We start from the raw sequence: 23963 nt of genomic DNA on the forward strand, positions 1-23963 counted from the left end.
TCGTGTTAGGCTCCTTGATACCCTGTGGACTGCAGCATGCCAGGCTTCCCTGTCCATCAGCAACTCCCCCAGTTCTGGCAAACTTATGGCCATCCAGTCAGTGATGCCATACAACCATCTCATCCTCTATCCTCCTCTTTGTCTCCTGCCTTCAGTCTTTCCCAACATCACGGTCTTTTCCAATGAGGCAGTTGTTAACTCAGGTGGCCAAAGTATTGGAGATTAAGCTTCAACATCAGTTCTTCGAATGAAAATTCAGGACTGATTTCCTTCAGGATTGACTGGTTTGAGCTCCTTGCAGTCCAAGGAACTCTCAAGAGTCTTCTTCAACACCGCAGTTTAAAAGCATCAATTCTTGGATTCTCAGCTTTCTCTGGTCTAGTGCTCACATCTGTTCATGACTACCGGAGAAACCGTAGTTCTGAGTAGACCTTCCTCCCCAAATAATGTCTCCTTTTAATATGCTGTCTAGGTTGGTCATAGCTGTTCTTCCAAAGAGCACGTGTATTTTAATTTCATGGTTGCAGTCACCATCTGCAGTGATTTTGGAGTCCAAGAAGATAAAGTCTCCCACTGTACCTCTTGTTTCCCCAACTATTTGTCAAGAAGAGATGAGACTGGGTGTCATGATCTTAATTTGTTGTGTTGAGTTTTAAGCCAGCTTTTTTCAGTCTCTTCTTTCACTCTCATCAGGAGGCTCTTCAGTTCCTCTTCACTTTCTGCCATAAGGATGATGCCATCTGCATACCTAGGTTGTTGAAATTTCTCATGGCCATCTTGACTCTAGCATGTGCATCATCCAGCCTGGCTTTTCCGTGATGTACTCGGCGTGAAGGTTAAATAAGCAGGGTGACAATATACAGCTCTGACGTTCTCCTTTCCCACTTTGGAACCAGTCCACTGTTTCATGTCCAGTTGTAAGTGTTGCACCCTGACCTGCACGCAGATTTCTCAGGAGGCAGGTACAGTGGACTAGTATTTCCATCCCTGTAAGAATTTTCCACAGTTTGTCATGATCTGCACAATCAAAAGCTTTGAGATAGGCAATAAAGCAGAAATAGATGATTTCTGAGACTCTCTTTCTTTGTGTATGATCCAACGGATGGTGGTGATTGATCTCTTGTTCCTCTGCCTTTTTAAATATCCAGCTTGAATATCTGGAAGTCTTGGTCTCCATACTGTTGAAGGCTGGCTTGGAGATTTTTGAGCAGTACTTTGCTAGTGTGTGAGGTGAGTGCAATTGTGCAGTAGTTTCAACATTCTTTGGCATTGCCTTTCTTTGAGATTGGAATGAAAACTGACCTTTTGCAGTCCTCTGCTGAGTTTTCCAAATTTTCTGGCATATTGAGTACAGTATTATTACAGCATCATAGCCAGGATTTGAAATAGCTCAGCTGGGGAATTCCATTGCCTCCACTAGCTTTGCTCATAGTGATGCTTCTTAAGGCTCACTTGACTTCACACTCCAGGATGTCTGGCTCTAAGTGAGTGATCACACCCTCGTGGTTATCTGGGCCATTAAGATCTTTTTTGTGTAGTTTTTCTGCATATTCTTGCCATCTCTCCTTAATATCTTCTGATTCTGTTAGGTCCAAACCACTTCTGTCTTTTTTTTGTGCCCAACTTTGCATGAAATCTCCCCTTGGCATCTCTAGTTTTCCTGAAGAGACCACTAGTCTTTCCCATAGGAAAGACCTGGCGTGTGGGTCTCTGGCACCCCAGCGGCATTAGGGCACTGAGTGAAGACTTGTTACTGAAGGTCATCCAGAGGACCCAACACATGGTGGCTACTAGTCGACACTACCCACAGTGCTTCTCCATAAATGTGGGCTACCACAAGGACAGTGAGCTTCTCAGCTTCCCTTGAATTTGATCTGGGATGTGAGTGAAACTGTCTCCTGAATTGTCTTCTTGATTTTCTGCTGTGTATTGGATTCTTTATCAATGACCATGCCTAGGACATTGCTTAAGGGCAGTACTATTCTCTCAAGAGGGCAGAGTAGAAGGACCTATACTCATCTTCTCCTGTGAGAACTCCAAAATAACAACTCTGCTGAATAACCATCGGAGGAGAATGTTGGATCCCATCAAAAATAGATACCACACATCCAAGGGCAAAAGACACGCCCCAGCAAGTTGGTAGGGGGGACAGAATTGCCTTTAGAATCAAATCCCATGCCCACTAGAGATGCTCAGAGGGTTCAAACAAACTTTGTGTGCACCAAAAGCCAGAGACCCCACAGAGAATGAGCCAGTCCTGACTTTGAGTGTTTGAGGGCCTCCTTTTAGGACTGGATCAGCAGTGGCCTGCTGCGGGGGCAGGGGCTCTGGGTGCAGCAGACCAGGTTCACGGAACATGTAGCATAAGCCCTCTTGGAGGAGGTATCCATTATCCCCCATTGAGTCACTGAGCAGATGACCCATAAACTGAAGAACAAGTATACCAAAGAAATTATCACACTGTTAAGAAAGTTCTAGGACCCATAACAGATTTCCCTACCTGGAGATCTGACAAAGGAACTGAGAAACCCTTTGACTTTGGAGGCCAGTGGAAGTTGATTACAGATCTTCCACAGGACTGGGGAAATAGACTCTTGGAGGGCACAAACAAAACACTGTGTGCACTGGGAGCCAGGGGAAAGGAACAGTGTCCCCACAAGAGACTGAGCTGCATTCCCCTGTGAGTGTCCTGGAGTCTCTGGTGGAGGCGTGGGTGAACAGTGTCCTCCTGAATGGTCAGGGGCACTGAATACAAGAGTGCCGGCAAAAGCCCTTTTGAAGGAGGATGCTATCTTCTTTACCCCTACCACAGTTTGGATAACAGCTCTGCTCATCAACAGAAAATTGGATTAAAGGTTTACTGAGCCTGACCCACCCAACAGGACAAGACCCAGTTTCCCCCAAAGTCAGTATCTCCCATCAAGAAGCTTTCATAAGCTTCTTATCCTTCACCATCAGAGGGCAGACAGAATTAAAACCATAATCACAGCATACTAACCAAACTGATTACGTGGACCACAGCCTTGTGCAACTAATGAAACTATGAGCCATGCCGTCTGTGTAGGGCCATCCAAGATAGTCGGGTCTCGGTGGAGAGTTCTGAAAAAATGTGGCCCACTGGAGAAGGGAAGGACAAACCACTTCAGCATTCTTGCCTTGAGAACCCCATGAACAGTATGAAAAGGCAAAAACGTGGGATACTGAAAGAATAACTCCCCAGGTCATAGGGTGACCAATATGCTACTGGAAAAGAGTGGAGCAATACATCCAGAAAGAACGAAGAGATGGAGCCAAAGGGAAAGCAACATCCAGCTGTAAATGTGACTGGTGAGAGAAATGAAGTCCGATTCTGTACAGAACAATATTGCCTAGGAACCTGCAATGTTAGGTCCATGAATCAAGGTAAATTGAAAGCTGTCAAGCGAGATGGCAAGAGTGAACATCGTCTCGTTAGGAATCAGTGAAGTGAAATGGACTGGGATGGGCGAATTTAATATAGATGACCATTGTATCTACTACTGTGGGCCATAATCCCCATAGAAGAAATGGAGTAGCCCTCCTAGTCAACAAAAGAATCTGAAATGCAGTACTTGGGTGCAGTCTCAAAAATGACAGAATGATCTCTGTTCATTTCCAAGGCAAACTGTTCATCATCATGGTAATCCAGGTCTATCCCTCAACCAGTAAAGCTGAAGAAGCTGAAGTTGACCGAAAAAGAAACTAAAAGAAAAATGTCCTTTTCATCATAGAGGACTGGAATGCCAAAGTAGGAAGTGAAGAGATATCTGGAGCAACAGGAAATTTTGGCCTTGGAGTACAAAATGGAACAGGCAAATGCTAACATGAGTTTTGCCAAGAGAACACACTGGTCATAGAAAACACCCTCCCCCAACAACACAAGTGATGACTCTACACACGAACATCACCAGATGGTCAATTCCAAAATCGGACTGATTGTATCCTGTGCAGCTGATGATGGAGAAGCTCTAGACAGTCAGCAAAAACAAGACCTGGAGTTGATTCTCATTCGGATTATTAACTCCTTATTTGAAAATTCAGACTGAAATTGAAGAAAGTAGAGAAAACCACTAGACCATTCAGGTATGACCTAAATCAAATCTGTTATGATTATACAGTCAAAGTGACAAAACAGATTCACTGATAGACAGAGTGCCTGAAGAACTATGGACGGAGATTCATCACATGGTACAGGAGGCAGTGATTGAGACTACCCCCAAGAAAAATAAATGCAAAAAAGTCAACATGGTTGTCTGAGGAGACCTTACAAATAGCTGAGAAAAGAGGAGAAGCAAAAGGCAAAGGCGAAAAGGAAAGATATGCCCATTTGAATGTGGTGTTCCGAAGAAGAGTAAGGAGGGATAAGAGAGCCTTCCTCAGTGACCAGTGCAAAGAAATAGAGGAGAACCATAGAATGGAAAAGACTAGAGGACATACTATAACAGCCTAAAATTTCACGTCTGTGGCTTCAGCTGGCTGATTTCCGTTCCTCACTCTTGAACTGAATACTTCGCTATGGACGAATGCCTCACTGACCTCTTTTTATACAACTATGATGACAGCAGCACGCTCATATGTTCAGTCAGTTATGAAATTTGAAATACTAGGTGTATAGAAATAAGATATATTATGTAGTCAGTATTGTGTAAAAACTTGCTACAGAAAAGTTAGTGTTCTCTAGGAGTAAACACTGTTAAGTTTAAAGATTACTATAAAATTTATTAATACACCTTTTCCATGAAACTAAAAGAATTACTCCCTATTGTCTCCGACTCTTTGCAACCCTATGGACTGTAACCCACCAGCCTCCTCTGTTGATGGGATTCTCCAGACGATAATATGGGAATGGGTTGCCATGCCCTACTCCAGGGGATCTTCCTGACCTAGTGATGGAAGTCAGGTCCCTTACTTCAGGTGGATACTTCACCATCTGAATTTACTGCCTCTTTTCCATAGTCATATAAAATTAGTTATGGATTATGATATACCCAGGTACCAGAGAAACCTCCATTTGAGAACATGATTTTATAATAAGGCTGTAAAATACCTGTCCAGACTGAGCTTCAGTAGCAAAATGCTGATGTTACCAATGTGATTTCTTATTTTACTACAATGAACTCAGTAAAACACAGTGTCATCCGAGGCACCATCCTTTAATGAACTTCTCAATACACAATAAGAACCCAGTGCATTTCTGTTTAATAAAGATAAATATATATAGCTCTCCAATCAAGAGAAGAAGCTAATATCTCCTTGAGAAACTTTGGGCCTGGAATCTAACCCCAAAGAAAGGTGAAAGAAGAAAGTAATCAAGTTTAGAATTGAAATGCAATAAAATAAACAGAGAAAGAAGAGAACAAAAGTTGAAAAAACAAAGTTAATAAGAATGGGGGGAAAAGTAGGTAAACTGAACAAACAGAAGGGGAAGAGAATCAGTTACTGAAAGGAGAACAAATAAGATGGTCTTGCTATGAAATCATACTAAATAAAGAAGATTGTTAGGTACTTTGGACAAATATTTATGCTAAGAGAAGTTAAGTTGTGTGACACAGTCAAATTGCTATAAGAACAGACTGGCTGAAACAATTTAAAAAATGGGAAAATCTGAGTGGACTTAACAACAAAGCAGATGAATTAGTAATCCTATTTTCCATAAATAAAAGCATAGAACCAGATATTTTTTAAGGTGTACTGTACCCAATGGTTTTCTGTGCATGTAAATGGGCAAATATGAAAAGCACAGGTGTACAATATATATTAGCCATCAGTTAAAGTGATATTTTGTGTGCTAAGTCGCTTCAGTCATGTATGACTCTTTGTGACCACTTGGAAGATAGACCACCAGGCTCCCTTGTCTGTGGGATCCTCCTCCAATGGCAATGGCAACCCACTCACGTAACCTTGCATGGAGACAGGAAAAATCAACGAATTTAATTCATGCACACAGAGGTCTCAAGGAAACGGGATGCCTGAAGTGACCAAAGCATGCTCAATCTATATGATTTTATCTTTAATAAAGATAAAATATACAGCTCTCCAATCATGAGAAGAAACTAATGTCTTCTCCAGAAACTGGGAAAAAAAAAAAATATCTAACCCCTAGGCAAGATGAAAGAGGACTCTGTATGATTTTTGGACAGATATTTATTTGCAGTTTTCACAAACAAAGAAGCGTGTGCTTGGAAAAGTACATTCATAGACAACTATAAGAGTTTGTTTATGTAGCTTTCTTACCCTTGAATTCCCTAACTCTGGGGACAAGGACTTTGTTTATCTAACCAGAAGCGAGGCGGCTGCGACGTCTCGGCGCAGAAGCATGGCCGAGAGGAGCTAGGCCGGGCCGGGGGCCGGGAGCCGGGGGCGGCGGCCGAGAGGGGCTAAGCCGGGCTGGGGACAAGGATCATTTCTAGGCTCGTGCCATAGGGATGGTAACATCATATGAATTCATTTCCCACATGCAGAGGGAGGCAGGGGGCTGTAATATTTTTATTTTTCTTTTTAATCATTTTACCTCATTGACCATTTCCCAGGCTGGCTTTATTCAAAACAGTCAACATGCCAGTAAGGTATGTCTTGAGAAGCCTGCTATGAGCCCCAAGAGTGTCCACCTCTGCAACTTCCCTGGCAGTTTCGCAAACTCAAAGCTAAGTTGGAGGCTGTGGAGAGCAAAACTGGGTCAGTAGCTCAGTGTTCAGAGATCTGCAGAGAGAGACAAGAATGTAGGCTAGAATGAAGATGAAGGAACTGAAAAGAACAAGTCAAGTCAAAGTACACCTTCGCAAACCCTATTGAAACAGCTCTGCATTCCTGGGGGTACGTGAGTCCAATAAAACGGCTTTGCTTTACCTGACAAAAGTGTTTTCTTCACTTTCCATAAGTTGTGCATCATTTTCCTCATTTGATTTACATAGAAGCAGCAGTTTTAGTGAAACGATTCACAAGCTTTTCTAGGATGAGGAGTCAGGATGCTCAAAGCAAGTCTATTCGAGGATGACTGAGGCTAGGCTGTTAACTTGTGGCTGAAGCTTTTTCAAAGTTTGCATAGGGAAAAAGAACTGAACTCTTCTTCCACTAATATGGAGAGAGAGAAGATGGCTTTTCTAATTTACAGTCTCCAAAGACGGGGAATAAGATCCTGAAAACTGAAAGGAAATTAAGAGTTCTGATATAGTGTGGACTGTCTATGATTTCCCCGCTGAGACATTTATGGGGCAGAGATACATGAGCAAAGGAGCCAGGTTTTCTAATTTGACTGGAATTTAGGGTGGCAGAAGGACTCAGTTACCCAAGTCCCCATGGTCCTGACCATTCAGAGGGACACTCTATATACATCATTGACCCCAGCTGAAAAAGACCAGTGTGGTTGGTAGACAAGGATAGAATGGAACCTGTTATCTCCAGGGTCTGGTGTATTCCTTGATCTTTGTCATTGTTAATGCAAGCATCCCTATGCCTCCATTGTCCATGTGCTCCCGTGAGAGCAGAATGGGTTGCAAAAGAGTTGGTATAGGAGGTCTGAACTCTGCCATTGCCAGCTCTGTGGCCAAGTGCGTCTAACTTTTTGCACTGTTTCACCCAGATGCAGTTTATATATAGCCTACTGCAGTCACTTACAGTCCTTTTCAAAGATTTGAAGTGCCATTTGTGGTACACTCTTAAGTGTACCACGGTCCTGGGGTGTCACTAGGGATAGGCCTAGTATCAAGTTTGTTTTCACAGTAAAGGGACCGTTTTCATTTGTACAAGGGACAGTTCTTGAACTTCCACAGAGGTTATCCAAGATCCATCAACTCAGCAGAAAAAGAATCACAGGAACATTTTCTTAGCTGTGGGTTCCATAACTTCTTCATTCATCTCCCATATTTAGACCATCAAATGTTCACATCTGTAGGAACAAAGAATACTCCAGGTTCTTTAGCCAGTGTCTAGAGGCCAGCATGACTATCAGTCAGACCAATTTTGTCAGGCAGTGGTAACCTGGCATAAGTTAACAGTTTGGATTGTACTCTTTGTATTGAAAAAGTCAAAGTTAATAAGAGTACCAATGGGTTGTAAAAAGACTATTAGTATTGGAGGAGACGAAGTACTATGGACAGATACCAGCTGATAGTACGGGTGACTCTCTGAACATTCTCTGACATCTCACGTCTCAGGCAAGTAACAGTTGTTTGCACATATTGAAGCTTAGATCTTGGGGCTACCTGGCCTCATACATGTATTCTTAAGAGAATGAGGGAGGGTATAAGCACAACCTGATTAGTTTAGCTCCAAGTAAAAGGGCATCAACCCACTAGGTAAGCATGGAGCCCAGGGTGAATGCTACAGGGTGTATAGTGGCCTTGAGAACTTGACAGAATTTTGAGGAGAACTCATAACCTTGCTGAGAAAAGAAAATGAGTCACTCAGTCATGTCCAACTGTTTGTGACCTCCTGGACTGTACAGTCCATGGAATTCTCCTCACTGGACTACTGGAGTGGGTAGCTTTTCCCTTCTCCAGGGGATCTTCCCAACCTAGGAGTCAAACCCAGGTGTCCTGTACTACAGGCAGATTCTTTACCAGCTGAGCCCAAGGGAAGCTAAAATTTCTAGGCTAAGGTCAAAAGGGTGAGGAGGAGTTGGCAAACAGTTTGTGGCCTTTGGTCTTGTACAATTTGATAGATCTGATTAGATTGCTGTATTAATCAAATTATCCTTCTCTCTCTACTGACAAGACAGCAGTGTTACAGGGTGGGGAAGTACACCCTAGTATATCTGCTGTGAGAGAAGCTCTATCGTAAGGTTAATTCATCCCTCTGCATCTCTAGAGAGAGGCTATTGACTGAGCTACTGATGTAAATGGCTTATTATTTTTCCAGGTTATGCACACAGGTTCTGTCCGCAGTCACAACCCTACTTCAACTTCAGTTATCTGTGTGGCCCAGAGACTGCTTAGGACATCTTGTAAACATTCATCTTCAGAGAAATGTAAATCAGGATGAATTTTTGATAAGCAAGTGGCTTCATCAGAGGGGAGGGAAATAAAACTTTTTTCTGAAAGTATGTCACCATCTAAAGGCTGGTTCTGCCAGTTCTTCCCAGAGCACAGAGTTCCTCATACTTGATCTCCACCCTGAATGCCTTTTGGATGTGTTTAAGCAGCAGTTTAGTTGCACTCACCAGGGACATAGTCCTTGTAGAGGCAGGTGGCCAGTGACAGCTTTTAGCTGGCGGAGATAAGAATGCATCAGGAAACACATTCACCCCATCCCACTAAATCTGTATATAAAATCTCACGGGCTCTAAGACAGCCCTTGGTGAAGGCCTGGAATTGTGGGGTCAAAGACTGTGCAAATGCAGAGATCTGGGAGACAACCTACCTCACAGCATAGTGACTTCCCAGACATACTCTTTCTGCATCTAGGTTTTCACTCTCAGATTCCCAAAACTCCTTGACCTAAAGCAGAATGAACCACCCCATGGTGTTCGACAGGGTCAGTGACCAAGATGAAGACTTGCTTAGCTGCATAATCAATTTGAATGTCAGGGAGGAAGACTGACAGAACAAGTTTGAGTAGAAAAGGGGCAGAGAACACAGTTTATCTGGAAACAGGCCTCAAAAGAGCTTGTTCTACACGTTACCCAGAATCATGGGAGAACAGCACAGTCACAAGAATTTCTCTAGGATCACATGACTCTTGCAGAATAACTTTGTCTTCCGGATGATCACTGTGTATTGTCAGGTTAGCTCCACTCTGTGGCCCACTGTGGAGAAGATGGTGGTGGCAGAGAGTAGGCAAAATGATCCAGATTCTCCTCCACATTTTCTTTCCTCCAGGACATAGGTTGCCATGTTCTCCTGCAACTCAGTGGGTCTTGGATAAGAAGTTGGGGCCTGAAATGCAGGCCTAAGCACCAGCTGATTCTCTGAGCTCTCCAACATTTTCACTCTCTTCTTTCACTTTCATCAAGAGGCTCTTTAGTTCTTCTTCGCTTTCTGCCATAAGGGTGGTGTCATCTGCATATCTGAGGTTATTGATATTTCTCCCGGCAATCTTGATTCCAGCTTGTGTTTCTTCCAGCCCAGCATTTCTCATGATGTACTCTGCATATAAGTTAAGTAAGCAGGGTGAGAAGACACATATATGGCTTATAAACACATGAAAAGATGCTCAGCCTCACTCATTATTAGAGAAATTCAAATCAAATCTACAATGATGAGAGAAAAAGATGGCAGAGGAGTACATGGATGTGGAGTACATCTCTCTTCATGAATACATCAGGGATACACCTGCAGACACATAAGTGCATTCAGAACACCAGCTGAGAGTGGACAGGAGTACCTGACCCGCAGAACAGAATAACTAGAACCACCAAAACTCAGTAGGACAAGGGAACTAGGGGGAAACACAGGAGTGTTACTAGGAATGAACCTGCCCTCAGAGGGTGGTGTAACTGAGAAGTGTTCAAGTCTGAGAGTGAAACAACTGATCTGTGGCAGCCTAAATGAAATGAGAAACAGATAGTCCTTGCTGCAGCCATACATACCCCAGACATGGATGCAGATGCCCTAGAAGGCACATAGCTGGGAGCCTGAGCTTAGGGGTTGTGAAGCCATCCCAGGGTGAGGGATTAGCTGTTATTAACTGTGGAGAGATGGACTGCAGGGATGTGAGGCAGGAGATCGTGGTTGGAAATGCCTGTGGAGGAAAAGCAGGCAAGCATGGAAGCAAGGCAATACTACTGAGTCTTGTGTAGGGGGTGGAGCCATCACTTTAGCCTCTCTCTCCCCACATGCCAGTGTAGGCAGCTGAATAATAAAGACTGTGGCCCATCAAGGACCTGACACACTTAAATACAGAGTAGACCCTACCCAGGGTGCTCCTTTAAGTGACTGATGTGCCAAACTACAGAGTAGGACCCGAGCCAGGGAGTCCCCTCTACGTGCCTGATGTGCTAACAACAGGGAAGGACACCAGGCAAGGGAGCTCTCTAAGTGGCTGAATGGGTGGGGCTATGAAGAAAGACTAGCCAAAGAGGCATTCTGATCAGCAGCTACCAGAGGCTCAAAAACAGACTCTGATATGGTCATAACTCCTGCAGCTGAGGCAGTCCATGTTCCTGCACACTTGGCACTACCAGGGTCCCTGTGACCCAAGCAGCTGCACCACCTTCATGCTCATCCCTCACTGGGGTAGAACTGCCACAGGCAAAAAAAAAAAAAAAAATGTCTTTCATCAATGCACGTGGGGTCGTTTAGGTCGTGTCCAACTCTTTGTGATCATGTGGACTGAGGCCTGCCTGGCTTCTCCGTCAGGGGGGTTCTCCAGGCAAGAATACTGGAGTGTGTTAGCCAATACTGGAGTGTGGTTACCATACCCTTCTAGAGCACGGTATTGCCTGCTGCCCTATCTGCCAACTCCTCTGAATACCTGTTGCTGCCAGAAGCCCTGTGATCCAAGCAGCTGTACCACCTCTGCCCCTTGCCCTCACTGGGTCAGACCCAAATCTTCCAAGGCAGCCTCAGAAGCAAACCCCAGTGGATGACGCACACACAAGTTCAGTTCAGTTCAGTCGCTCAGTCGTGTCCGACTCTCGGCGACCCCATAAATTGCAGCACGCCAGGCCTCTCTGTCCATCACCAACTCCCGGAGTCTACCCAAACCCATGTCCATCGAGTCGGTGATGCCATCCAACCATCTCATCCTCTGTCGTCCCCTTCTCCTCCCGCCCCCAATCCTACCCAGCATTAGGGTCTTTTCCAATGAGTCAACCCTTCGCATGAGGTGGCCAAAGTATTGGAGCTTCAGCTTCAACATCAGACCTTCCAATGAACACCCAGGTTTGATCTCTTTTAGGATGGATTGATTGGATCTCCTTGCAGTCCAAGAAACTCTCAAGAGTCTTCTCCAACACCACAGTTCAAAAGCATCAATTCTGCGGCGCTCAGCTTTCTTCACCGTCCAACTTTCACATCCATACATGACCACTGGAAAAACCATAGTCTTGACTAGACGGACTTTTGTTGGCAAAGTAATGTCTCTGCTTTTAACCATGCTATCTAGGTTGGCCGTAACCTTCCTTCCAAGGAGTAAGTGTCTTTTAATTTCATGGCTGCAGTCACCATCAGCAGTGATTCTGGAGCCCAAAAAAGTAAAGTCTGACACTGTTTCCCCATCTATTTCCCATGGAGTGATGGGACCAGATGCCATGATCTTAGTTTTCTGAACGTTGAGCTTTAAGCCAACATTTTCCTCTCCTCTTTCACCTTCATCAAGAGGCTCTTTAGTTCTTCTTCACTTTCTGCAATAATGGTGGTATCCTCTGCATATCTGAAGTTATTGATATTTCTCCCGGCAATCTTGATTCCAGCTTGTGTTTCTTCCAGCCCAGCGTTACTCATGATGTACTCTGCATATAAGTTAAATAAGCAGGGTGACAATATACAGCCTTGACATACTCCTTTTCCTATTTGGAACCAGTCTGTTGTTCCATGTCCAGTTCTAACTGTTGCTTCCTGACCTGCATACAGGTTTCTCAAGAGACAGATCAGATGGTCTGGTATTCCCATCTCTTTCAGAATTGTCCACAGTTTATTGTGATCCACACAGTCAAAGGCTTTGGCATAGTCAATAAAGCAGAAATAGATGTTTTTCTGGAACTCTCTTGCTTTTTCGATGATCCAGCAGATATTGGCAACTTGATCTCTGGTTCCTCTGCCTTTTTAAAACCAGCTTGAACATCTGGAAGTTCACAGTTCATGTATTGCTGAAGCCTGGCTTGGAGAATTTTGAGCATTACTTTACTAGCATGTGAGATGAGTGCAATTGTGCGGTAGCTTGAGCATTCTTTGGCATTGCCTTTCTTTGGGATTGGAATGAAAACTGACCTTTTCCAGTCCTGTGGCCACTGCTGAGTTTTGCAAATTTGCTGGCATGTCAAGTGCAGCACTTTCACAGCATCACCTTTGAGGATTTGAAATAGCTCCACTGGAATTCCATCACCTCCACTTGCTTTGTTCGTAGTGATGCTTTCTAAGGCCCACTTGACTTCACATTCCAGGATGTCTGGCTCTAGGTGAGTGATCACACCATCGTGATTATCTGGGTCATGAAGATCTTTCTTGTACAGTTATTCTGTGTATTCTTGCCACCTCTTCTTAATATCTTCTGCTTCTGTTAGGTCCATACCATTTCTGTCCTTTATCGAGCCTATCCTTGCATGAAATATTCCTTTGGTATCTCTTATTTTCTTGAAGAGATCTCTAGTCTTTCCCAATCTGTTGTTTTCCTCTATTTCTTTGCACTGATCACTGAGGAAGGCTTTCTTATCTCTCCTTGCTATTCTTTGGAACTCTGCATTCAGATGGGAATATCTTTCCTTTTCTCCTTTGCTTTTCACTTCTCTTCTCTTCCCAGCTATCTGTAAGGCCTCCTCAGACAGCCATTTTGCTTTTTTGCATTTCTTTTCCATGGGTATTTTCTTGATTCCTTTCTCCTGTACAATGTCACGAACCTCTGTCCATAGTTCATCAGGCACTCTGTCTATCAGGTCTAGTCCCTTAAATCTATTTGTCGCTTCCACTGTATACTCATAGGGGATTTGGTCTAGGTCATACCTGAATGGTCTAGTGGTTTTCCCTACTTTCTTCAATTTAAGTCTGAATTTGGCAATAAGCAGTTCATGATCCAAGCCACAGTCTGCTCCTGGTCTTGTTTTTGCTGACTGTATAGAGCTTCTCCATCTTTGTCTGCAAAGAATATAATCAATCTGATTATATTGACCATCTGGTGATGTCCACGTGTAGAGTCTTCTCTTGTGTTGTTGGAATAGCGTGTTTGCTATTACCAGTGTGTTCTTGTGGCAAAACTCTATTAGCCTTTGCCCTGCTTCATTCTGTACTCCAAGGCCAAGCTTGCCTGTTATGCCAGGTGTTTATCGACTTCCTACTTTTGCATTCCAGTCCCCTATAATGGAAAGGACATCTTTTTTGGGTGTTAGTTCTAGAAGGTCTTGTAGGTCTTCATAGAATCGTTCAGTTTCAGCTTCTTCAGTGTTACTGATCAGGGCATAGACTTGGATTACCGTGATATTGAATGGTTTGCCTTGGAAACGAACAGAGATCATTCTATCATTTTTGAGATTGCATCCAAGTACTGCATTTTGGACTCTTTTGTTGACCATGATGGCTACTCCATTTCTTCTAAGGGATTCTTGCCCACAGTAGTAGATATAACGGTCATCTGAGTTAAATTCACCCATTCCAGTCCATCTTAGTTCGCTGATTCCTAGAATGTCAACGTTCACTCTTGCCATCTCCTGTTTGACCACTTCCAATTTGCCTTGATTCATGGACCTACATTCCAGGTTCCTATACAATATTGCTCTTCACAGCATCGGACTTTGTGTCTATCACCAGTCACATCCACAGTTGGGTATCGTTTTTGCTTTGGCTCCATCCCATCATTCTTTCTGGAGTTATTTCTCCACTGATCTCCATTAGTATATTGGGCACCTGCTGATCCATAGACAGCAGCCCAGCAGGCTCCTCTATCCCCGGGATTCTCTAGGCAAGAATACTGGAGTGGGCTGCCATTTCCTTCTCCATATCAGAAAAAGACAAGTGTTAAATACTTGAGGAGCTAGGCCGGGCCGGGGGCCGGGAGCCGGGGGCGGCGGACGAGAGGGGCTAGGCCGGGCCGGGGCCCGGGGGCCGGGGGCAGCGGCCAACAGGGGCTAGGCCGGGCCGGGGGCCGGGGGCGGCGTCCAACAGGGGCTAGGACGGGTCGGGGGCCGGGGGCGGCGGCCGAGAGGGGCTAGGCCGGGCCGGGGGCCGGGGGCCGGGGGCCGGGGGCGGCGGCCAACAGGGGCTAGGCCGGGCCGGGGGCCGGGGTCGGCGGACAGGGGCTAGGACTGGCCTGGGGCCAGGGGCCGGGGGCCAGGGGCCGGGGGCGGCGGCCGACAGGGCCTAGGTCGGGTCGGGGCCCGGGGGTGGGGGCGGCGGCCGACAGGGACTAGGCCAGGCTGGGGGCTGGGCGCCGGCGGCAGCAGCGAGAGGAATTACCCAAGGCCCAAGGTAACAGAAACCCAAGTAAGGCGGTAAGTGTTGCGAGAGGGCATCAGAGGGCAGACACACTGAAACTAGAATTACAGAAAACTAGCTAATCTGATCACATGGACCACAGCCTTGTCTATCTCAATGAAACTAAGCCATGCCGTGTGGGGCCACCCAAGACAGATGGGTCATGGTGGAGAGGTCTGACAGATTGTGGTCCACTGGAGAAGGGCATGGCAAACCACTTCAGTATTCTTGCCTTGAGAACCCCATGAACAGTCAAACAAGTAAGGGGGGTTATATTTCTTCAGTGTTAAAAGTGAGACCAGCACATACATATTGAGTCAGTGTGGACCTGGCAGCTGGGAAGGGAGTCTTATTATCAAAGAAGCACAAGCACTCGTGACCCAGAAGGAGGGTCCTTAATCTTTATTTTTAACATGGACATTATTTCTGGTCAAGGTGCCCTTTTTGTAAATAATTGAAGCAGATGTACATTGCATAGAAGGGAGGCCAAAAAGATGCTATTTTCTTTAGTTCGAGGTTGCTCAGACTCACGTCCATTGAGTCGGTGATGCCATCCAACCATCTCATCCTCTGTTCTCCGCTTCTTCTCCTGCCCTCAATCTTTCCCAGCATGACGGTCTTTTCCAGTGAGTCAGTTGTTCGCATCAGGTGGCCAAAGTATTGCAGCGTCAGCTTCAGCATCCGTCCTTCCAATGAATATTCAGGGTTGATTTCCTTTAGGAGGGACTGGTTTGGTCTCCTTGCTGTTCAGGGATCTCTCAGGAGTCTTCTTCAGCACCATGTATGAGACCTGGGCAAATTGTTTAACCTCTGTGCCTCATTTTTCTATCTGTGAAAGGGGGAATGATAAAATGGGTCCTGCCTCCTGGGGCAATTGGGAGAATTAAGTGTATCATATGCAAAAGAACTCAACTCAGGTTGGTATCTGGCTCTCAGGAAGCAATATTTATTTATTTTTTTAAAGATTTTTTAAATCTTGGCCATTTTTATTGCTTTTTTTTTTTTTTTTTTTTACAATATTGGTTCTGTTTTATGGAGTTTTTTTGGTCACAAGGCGTGTGGGATTTTATCTCCCCGACCAGGCCTTGAACCTGCACCCCCTACATTGGAAGGGGAATTCTTAGGAAAGGATATTTAAATCCTCGTTGTCACTCTGCTGATGCAGCATCAGGGATTCCAGACTGAGGGGTCAAAGCGGCCAGCTTGGTGCTTCTGTTGCATGGGAGCTGGATCCGTCTTTGCTGGGGGGTGGTCCTGTGCACTGCAGGAGGTTGACCAATATCCCCTGTCTCTACCCAAAAGTGTCCCCAGATGGTGCCACAGATCCCTTTTAGGGGAGCATGGCCATCCTTGTCTGAATAAGCACTGTTCTACATGAGATCCCCATGAGTGGAGGCATGTAAGCCAGAGCTGTGAGATGGCAGGATGGAAATACTGCGGGCAGTGCTCGTGGAGAGGCAGTTCCTAAAATCTCATCCTACCCCCAAAGCGATGCTTCCATGCCACTCAGCAGCTGAGCTGACATCTCGTGTTGGCCAAGGCTCAAACCCAGGGTGTCTGCTCCCCTCCACTGCTTCAGATTATGATGCTTCTTAAGTTATGTGTTTGCTTTTGGCTGCACGGGGTCTTCATTGCTGCACAAGTGCCTTCTCGAGTTGCAGCGAATGGGGGCTATCCTGGGGTTGCAATATGTGGCGTTCTCATGGCGGCAGCTTCTCTGTTGCATAGCACAGGCTCAAGGGTCCACAGGCTTCAGGAGTTACAGCACACAGCCTTAGCAGTTGTGGCTGGTGCACAGGCTCAACTGCCCTGCAGCATGTGGAATCTTCCCAGACCAGGGGTCGATCCCAGGCCCCTGGCATTGGCAGGTGGATTCTTCACCACTGGACCCCCAGGGAAGTCTCCAATCGTGATGTTTGCAGTATTGTTATTTATATCCATGAAGAGTCCGTCCCACACAGTTCTGAGAAACACAGACTCACCCATTTGGAGAAAGCAGTAGAGACACAGGGCTTTACATACCAGGCACGGTTCTCACAGTTACACCTGTACTAACTTTCCTTAATCCTCATGATGATTCTCAGATAAGGCAATGGCACCCCACTCCAGTACTCTTGCCTGGAAAATCCCATGGACGGAGGAGCTTGGTGGGCTGCAGTCCTCAGGGTCTCTAAGAGTTGGGCAGGACTGAGCGACTTCACTTTCACTTTTCACTTTCATGCATTGGAGAAGTGAACGGCAACCCACTCCAGTGTTCTTGCCTGGAGAATCCCAGGGACGGGGGATCCTGGTAGGCTGCGGTCCATGAGTTGGACACGAGTGAGCGACTTAGCAGCAGCAGCAGGATGACAATTCTATGGTGGGTGAGGGGACATTGTTATTCCTACATGTTGCAGATAAAGAAACCAAAGCACAGAGAGGTTAAGCAACTTGCCTAACATCACACAGCTGGTTCGTGGCTGGGCTAGGATTGAGCCTTGGAGGTGGGTATTTGACATGCACAGTGCCATTTCCTTTTCTTCTTCCCTCTGGTTGGTTAGGATCTTCCCAACCCAGGGAATGGACGCGAGTCTCTTTTGTCTTCCCGCGTTGGCGGACAGGTTTTTTACCACCACCTGAGAAGCCCTTGATTGTTGAGTTAACTGCCATGTCAAGAAGTTCAAATAACAACCTGGAATTTGGGTTCTCTTGAAAATATCAGAGAATCTGGCAGGGCTTGGTCCACCACCACCAGTTGTCTGGAGCTTGGAGCGGCCACCTCATTGCAACAGATTCCGTTTCTCCAGAGTCCCCATCACTCCCTATTCTATCAATTGGTTGGATTCACTAATTCACTAATAATTCACTGGATGTATTTGCCCAGCCTCGGCAGATATTAGATTTTCAGACTTCCAAGGAAAACAAATCATGCATATGTGGTTTTGTCTGTCTGTTTCTTTTTGTTTGTTTTTTAAGTGCCTAGCCATACTAATCTTTAATTAAGTCCTGTCTATGTTACAGAGGATGGCTGATTTCAGTTTCCTTCCTGTGTGTGTGTGTGGGCATGCTCAGCGGCATCTGACTTTTTGAGACCTCGAGGACTGTAGCCACCAGGCTCCCCTGTCCAGGGGATTCTCCAGGCGAGAATACTGGAGTGGGTTGCCATTTCCTCCTCCAGGATTCTTCCCGACCCAGCGATCAACCTTGTATCTCCTGCACTGGCAGGCAGATGCTTTACCACTGGGCCACATGGGTAGCCCAGGACAGGGGAGGGATCCAGAAAGTCAGCCTCACAGGCTGAAGTCCCCTCACAGGCCTCACATTTTCCTTGTGGCTTTTGGAAATAAAGAAGTTTTCACATATTGAGATGTAGGAAAGCCATTCCGGCTCATACATGGGTTAACCTGATACTGCATCGGCAGAATGATAACGAGGATTTAAATATCGTTTCCTAAGACTTCGCCTTCCAGTGCAGGGGTGCAGGTTCAACCCCTGGTCAGGGAGATAAAATCCCACATGCCTTGTGATAAAAAAAAAACAAAACACCATAAAACATAACCAATATTGTAAAACAAATTCAATAAAAAAATTAAAAGATGGTCCACACTGTAAAAAATCTTTAAAAGATAAACAATTGGTTCTTGAAAGCCGGATACCAACCCGAGTGAGTTATTTTGCATATGACACACTTAATTCTCCCAATTGCCCCAGGAGGCAGGACCCATTTTATCATTCCCCCTTTCACAGATAGAAAAACTGAGGCACAGAGGTTAAACAATTTGCCAAGGTCTCATACATGGTGCTGAAGAAGACTCCTGAGAGTCCCCTGAACAGCAAGGAGACCAAACCAGTCCCTCCTAAAGGAAATCAACCCTGAGTATTCATTGGAAGGACTGATGCTCCAATCCTTTGGTCACCTGATGCGAAGAACTGACTCATTTCAAAAGACCCTGATGCTGGGAAAGATTGAGGGCAGGAGGAAAAGGGGAGAACAGAGGATGAGATGGTTGGATGGCATCTCCGACTCAATGAACATGAATCTGAGAAAACTCGAACTAACTCAAATAGCATCTTTTTGGCCTCCTTTCTATGCATTGTACATCTGCTTCAATTATTTAGGAAAAGGGCACCTTTTAGGAAAAGGTACCTTTTTCCTCAAAGGTGCCTGGGGACCACCAGGACAAAAGCGGGGAAGGAGCGGCTCACAACCCCTTCACACCCCCGTTCTACACGGGTGCTCAGATCGAGCAGTTAAAACTGCCTGAAACAAGTTTGTGGTTATCAGGGTTGGAGGACTGGAAATTCTGGCCTCACACCCCCTCTGTGAGCTTAACATCCTGGCATCACTGTCTCCCTGGCGGGGGGTTCCACCTGGGCCCCGACCCTCACCCCTCCCCACCCCTACCTACTCCCCGCCCGGGCCCAGGTCTTTCAGGAGACCGGACATGAGGTTGACAGGGGAAAACCATGTTATACTGCTGAGCTGTGGAGACACAAGGGCCTGGATGCCCGGGGGTGTGGGTAGGGAGGGCCGGGGGCTGGGGTCCCACACTGCAGAATCACCAAATGCACAGTGACCCCCAGGCACGCGGTCACCCCTCTCCCAAACACCCACACACTCATTGCTGCTCACAATGGCCTACTCACAAAACCCCTAGATGGTGGCAACTGACACTCTTTTGGAATGGACACACACTTGCCGAAACACACCCCATCTGGCCTGTCTATTAAGGATGGTCCTTACCCTTAAGGATGGACTCTCGTCAGACCTTAATCAAATGGACTCCCAGCACAAAAGCTGAGAAATGCTGTAGGCATTTGGGTAGCTGGCATTTTGGGCCTATTATGAATGGACCTGTTAGGAACATTCTTTAGACATATGCAGGTATATATGTAAGGTTTACATATATATGTAAGGTTTACATACACACACACACACACACACATATATATATATATATATATATATGTATGATTCATTGGAAACACTGATGCTGAAGCTGAAACTCCAATACTTTGGCCACCTGATGTGAAGAACTGACGCATTTGAAAAGACCCTGATGCTGGGAAAGATTAAAGGTGGGATGAGAACGGGATGACAGAGGATGAGATGGTTGGATGGCATCACCAACTGGATGGACGTGACTTGGAGTCAACTCTGGGAGTTGGTGGTGGACAGGGAGGCCTGGTGTGCTGCAGTCCATGGGGTCGCGAAGAGTGAGACACGACTGAGCAACTGGAGTGAACTGATATATATATGTTAACCTATAGTTTTGCAGGCAGATTCTTTGTTGTCTGAGACATGAGGGAAGCCTGTATATACTGGAAGGATGCAGTCCATAGGGTCACAAAGAGCAGACACTACTGAAGCAACAGCACATATATATATATATATGAGTTCATTTTTGTTTTTGTTTTATAGAAGTATAGTGGATTTATGATGTTGTATTAGTTTCTGGTGCACAGCAAAGTGATTCGGATAGAAAGATGTATGAATGTTCAGATTGGTTTTCATTACAGGATATCAGATAGAGCTCCCTGGACTATGCAGCAGGACCTTATGTATTTTTGTATATAGCAGTTTGTATCTGCTAATCCCAAAGGCCTAATTTATCCCTTCCCCAACCCCTTTCCCTTTCAGTAAGCATAAGTGTGTTTCCTATGTCTGCGAGTCTGTTTCTGTTTCCTAAGTCCATTTGCATGAGATTCCATGTATAAGTTATACCATAAGGTAATTGTCTTTCTCTGCCTGACTTCACTCAGTATGATAATCTCTAGGTCTATCCATGTTGCTGCAAATGGCATCATTTCATTCTTTTTGATGGCTTAGTGATACTCCGTTGTGTGTATGTACCACATCTTCTTTGTCCGTTCGTCTGCTGATGGACACTGTGGTTGCTTCCATGTCTTGGCTGTTGTAAACAATGCTGCTCTGAACATAGGGATGCATGGATCTTTTCCAAGTAGAGTTTTCTTCAGATATATGCCTGGGTGTGGGATTGCTGGCTCATATGATAGCTTTATTGTAGTTTCTAAGGAACCTCCACACTATTCTCTACTGTGACTGCACCAGTTTATATTCCCACCAACAGTGTAAGAGATGTCATGAAACATCTTTTTGCATGCCCTCTGTTAGCTTAATACACAGTTCTACTGGGAATATACCCAAGAACGTGGTTGTTGGGGTTGGACATGCATATGTGCAGTTATGCCAGCCACCACTTTTCTCTTCTAAAGAGCAGCACTGATTCATACTTCCGTAGCAATGCACAAGAGTTCCAGGGGTTTCACTGCCTCACCAACTCTCCTGCTTTTCCTTTAATCAGTCTGAATGTATATGCTTGTACCCCTGGAATCTGGATTTTGAAAGCAAAATTTTTGAAAGAAATTTCTCAAGCTGAACAGATTATAAATATCAGCAAAATTAAAACTTCAAAAGTACAAGGTAGAGAGAGAGGCTTTTTTGTTTGTTTGTTTTAATGAACAGACCATGTCACAACTTGGGATTCTTGTGAAATGCATGTATTATCTTAAAGAGAAAACTCGCTCATTAGTCTTCGAAATTGTTGAAGTGCTGAAGCTCATGGGTGATCATTTGACTTCTCAGAAGTGAGTGGGTGCTTTCCTAAGTAACAGGGGGCTGGAAACCGGTGATAATCTTAAAATCAGCCAGCACCAAAGAACAGTCATAAATACCTCATAAGCGGTGAAGTCAACAACTATCTTCTAAACATACAGGCTTTACCTTTGAAAAGCTTCAGAACTTTTGTCATGACATTTTTTGTTGCTGTAAAGCCGACAGCATATACTCTAGAGACATTAGCACCTGCCTGCAGTTGCTCTGTTTTGACACTGGGAGGGACAAGGGAGGAAGCAAGAGTGGTGGGTTGGCTGCATGTTGCAAGGAACCTTGGGACAGTGGGAGACAGGGATGCCCCGGGGGGCGGTTCGGAGCCTGCTGGTTTTCAGGTTCCAGGGGCTAGGCCATAGCGATCCGGCCAAAAATACCCCATTGCTCATGCTGAAAGTCCTGACGAGAATTCCTTCCTTTCTCTGGGGACTCGTCCCTGGCTGTGGAGGCCACAGGAGCAAAGGTGTGGGTCTTCCCCTGAGGGAAGATTCTGACAGTCTCGCTGGAGCAGAAACTCTGATGTTGTCGTAGCGAATCGGCAATAGGCGACACTCAGAGGGATCCTGGATTCCAAGTGAGCATCTTGGCTGTCTCTGGGCCCAATCGGGGCCTGGCTTCCTTGGCGCATGGGCTGTGTAGGCTAGCAGGGATGCCCGACTATAATGAATCCTACCTCAGCCTACTGAGTGCAACTGAAAGAGAGCCTTGGCATTTAGCAAATCATTGAGGCCTGGGGTGGAATCAAGCCGTCGTGGTACATGTGGGGAGAAATGCTGCTTTCTGCACAAGGGAGGCATGAGCTAAGGCACCAGAGAGGGCCGGTTTCCCAGGGCACCATCCATGTGGGGGCTCCGTGGGTCTGGGTAGTAGTAAACGGAAGGGCTGAAGGGTAAGGATGCCTCCTTTCCTTTTGGGCCTCAGGTTCCATGCCTCGTATCGGCAGAGGTCCTGTAGATCCAAGTGCGCCTTCTCCACAACGTTGTATCAGATCCAGGCCTGTCACATTCTCCTGGGGCCCTTGGAGGCTCGGGTGTCTCTTTGGCCTTTTTCTGCTACAGGGAGATAGCGCTTGGGGGCAGAGGTAGACAGGTGCACACAGAAAGCTACAGTTAGGAAGAGCAGTGGGCCCTCACTCAGTAGCTCGTGGGCCCTAAGGGGTGGTAGGCTTACAACAGGGCTGCAACATGAACAAGGAATGACCGAGACAGGTGCACACCGAGAAAGGGGTGCTGCAACTCAGCTGAGCCCAAAGGCCCTTGGTTTTCTGGTTCCTGGAAGCAAAGCACAGGCAATGGAATCAAGCCAACGTGACTGGAAGTGTGAACCTGTCCAAGGCGATGGGAGAATGCAGAACACATATGCATGTCACTCAGGTGTCCACGGCGAGCACTTCTAACCCTGGCTGCTGCTCTGCAGCTCGGTCCCCGTCACGAGCAAATGCCAACATTTTGTAACCTTGGAGGCAAAGGCACAGAATTAGAAGTGCAACCTGACGTGATTGATGAGCGAGTGAAAGAAAATAACCAGGACAAAGAAAGACGGGTGCTTACCAAAATTTATTTTCCTGGAGAAGAAAGCCTGTACTTCTGCATATCTGCAGGTTTCGTTTCAGTGATGTGTGTACGTGCTCGTGCGCTTGTGTGCATGTGTGTGTGTGGGGGTGAGCACACATGTGTGTGTAAGCTCCTGCCAGGACACTTGAGTGTGACCTGTCAGTACAGGCCTAGCCGGGGGATGGAAGGATTGGCAGCAAAAACGTGAAGGAGCTAGTGAAAGGTGCATAGACCCTGGGCCAGGGAAACAAGCCCCGTGATCTCACTGAGAGAGCAAGCTCTAAGTGGAAACACGGTGCTGCACCCAGGATCCCCGGCAGAAAAGAGAGGCAGGAGGAAAGCACCTGGGGGCGATCAGTGAGGATGCAAAGGAGCCGAGACCCAGAACAGGCTGCATTCCCTGGCACAGAAGACGGGGTGGGTGGCCCCACAGACCATTGGACACCCAGCTGCGAGGACCTTTACATCCTTCTCAGGCACAGGGGCATTCTTTCCATGACCTTGCCAGGAGCATGAGCACCCCTTGCCTTTCTTGGAAGCTTTCAGAGATGGACCAGCACTGTCGCATAAGCACCCGCTACCTGCAGAGCCTGCCAGTTTGAAATATCTCTCTGTACTCTGCAGAACGCGTATATCGGCTATCGGGACTATGGGAAGGATGGCATAGGTTGATCTCCTCGCTGCTCCCGGCCCCTAGGATAGGGCGACAGGGTAGGCTGGGAT

This window comes from Giraffa tippelskirchi, chromosome Y, assembly GCF_054371585.1.
Source record: "Giraffa tippelskirchi isolate mGirTip1 chromosome Y, T2T-mGirTip1v1.2.pri, whole genome shotgun sequence".
Lineage (NCBI taxonomy): Eukaryota > Metazoa > Chordata > Mammalia > Artiodactyla > Giraffidae > Giraffa > Giraffa tippelskirchi.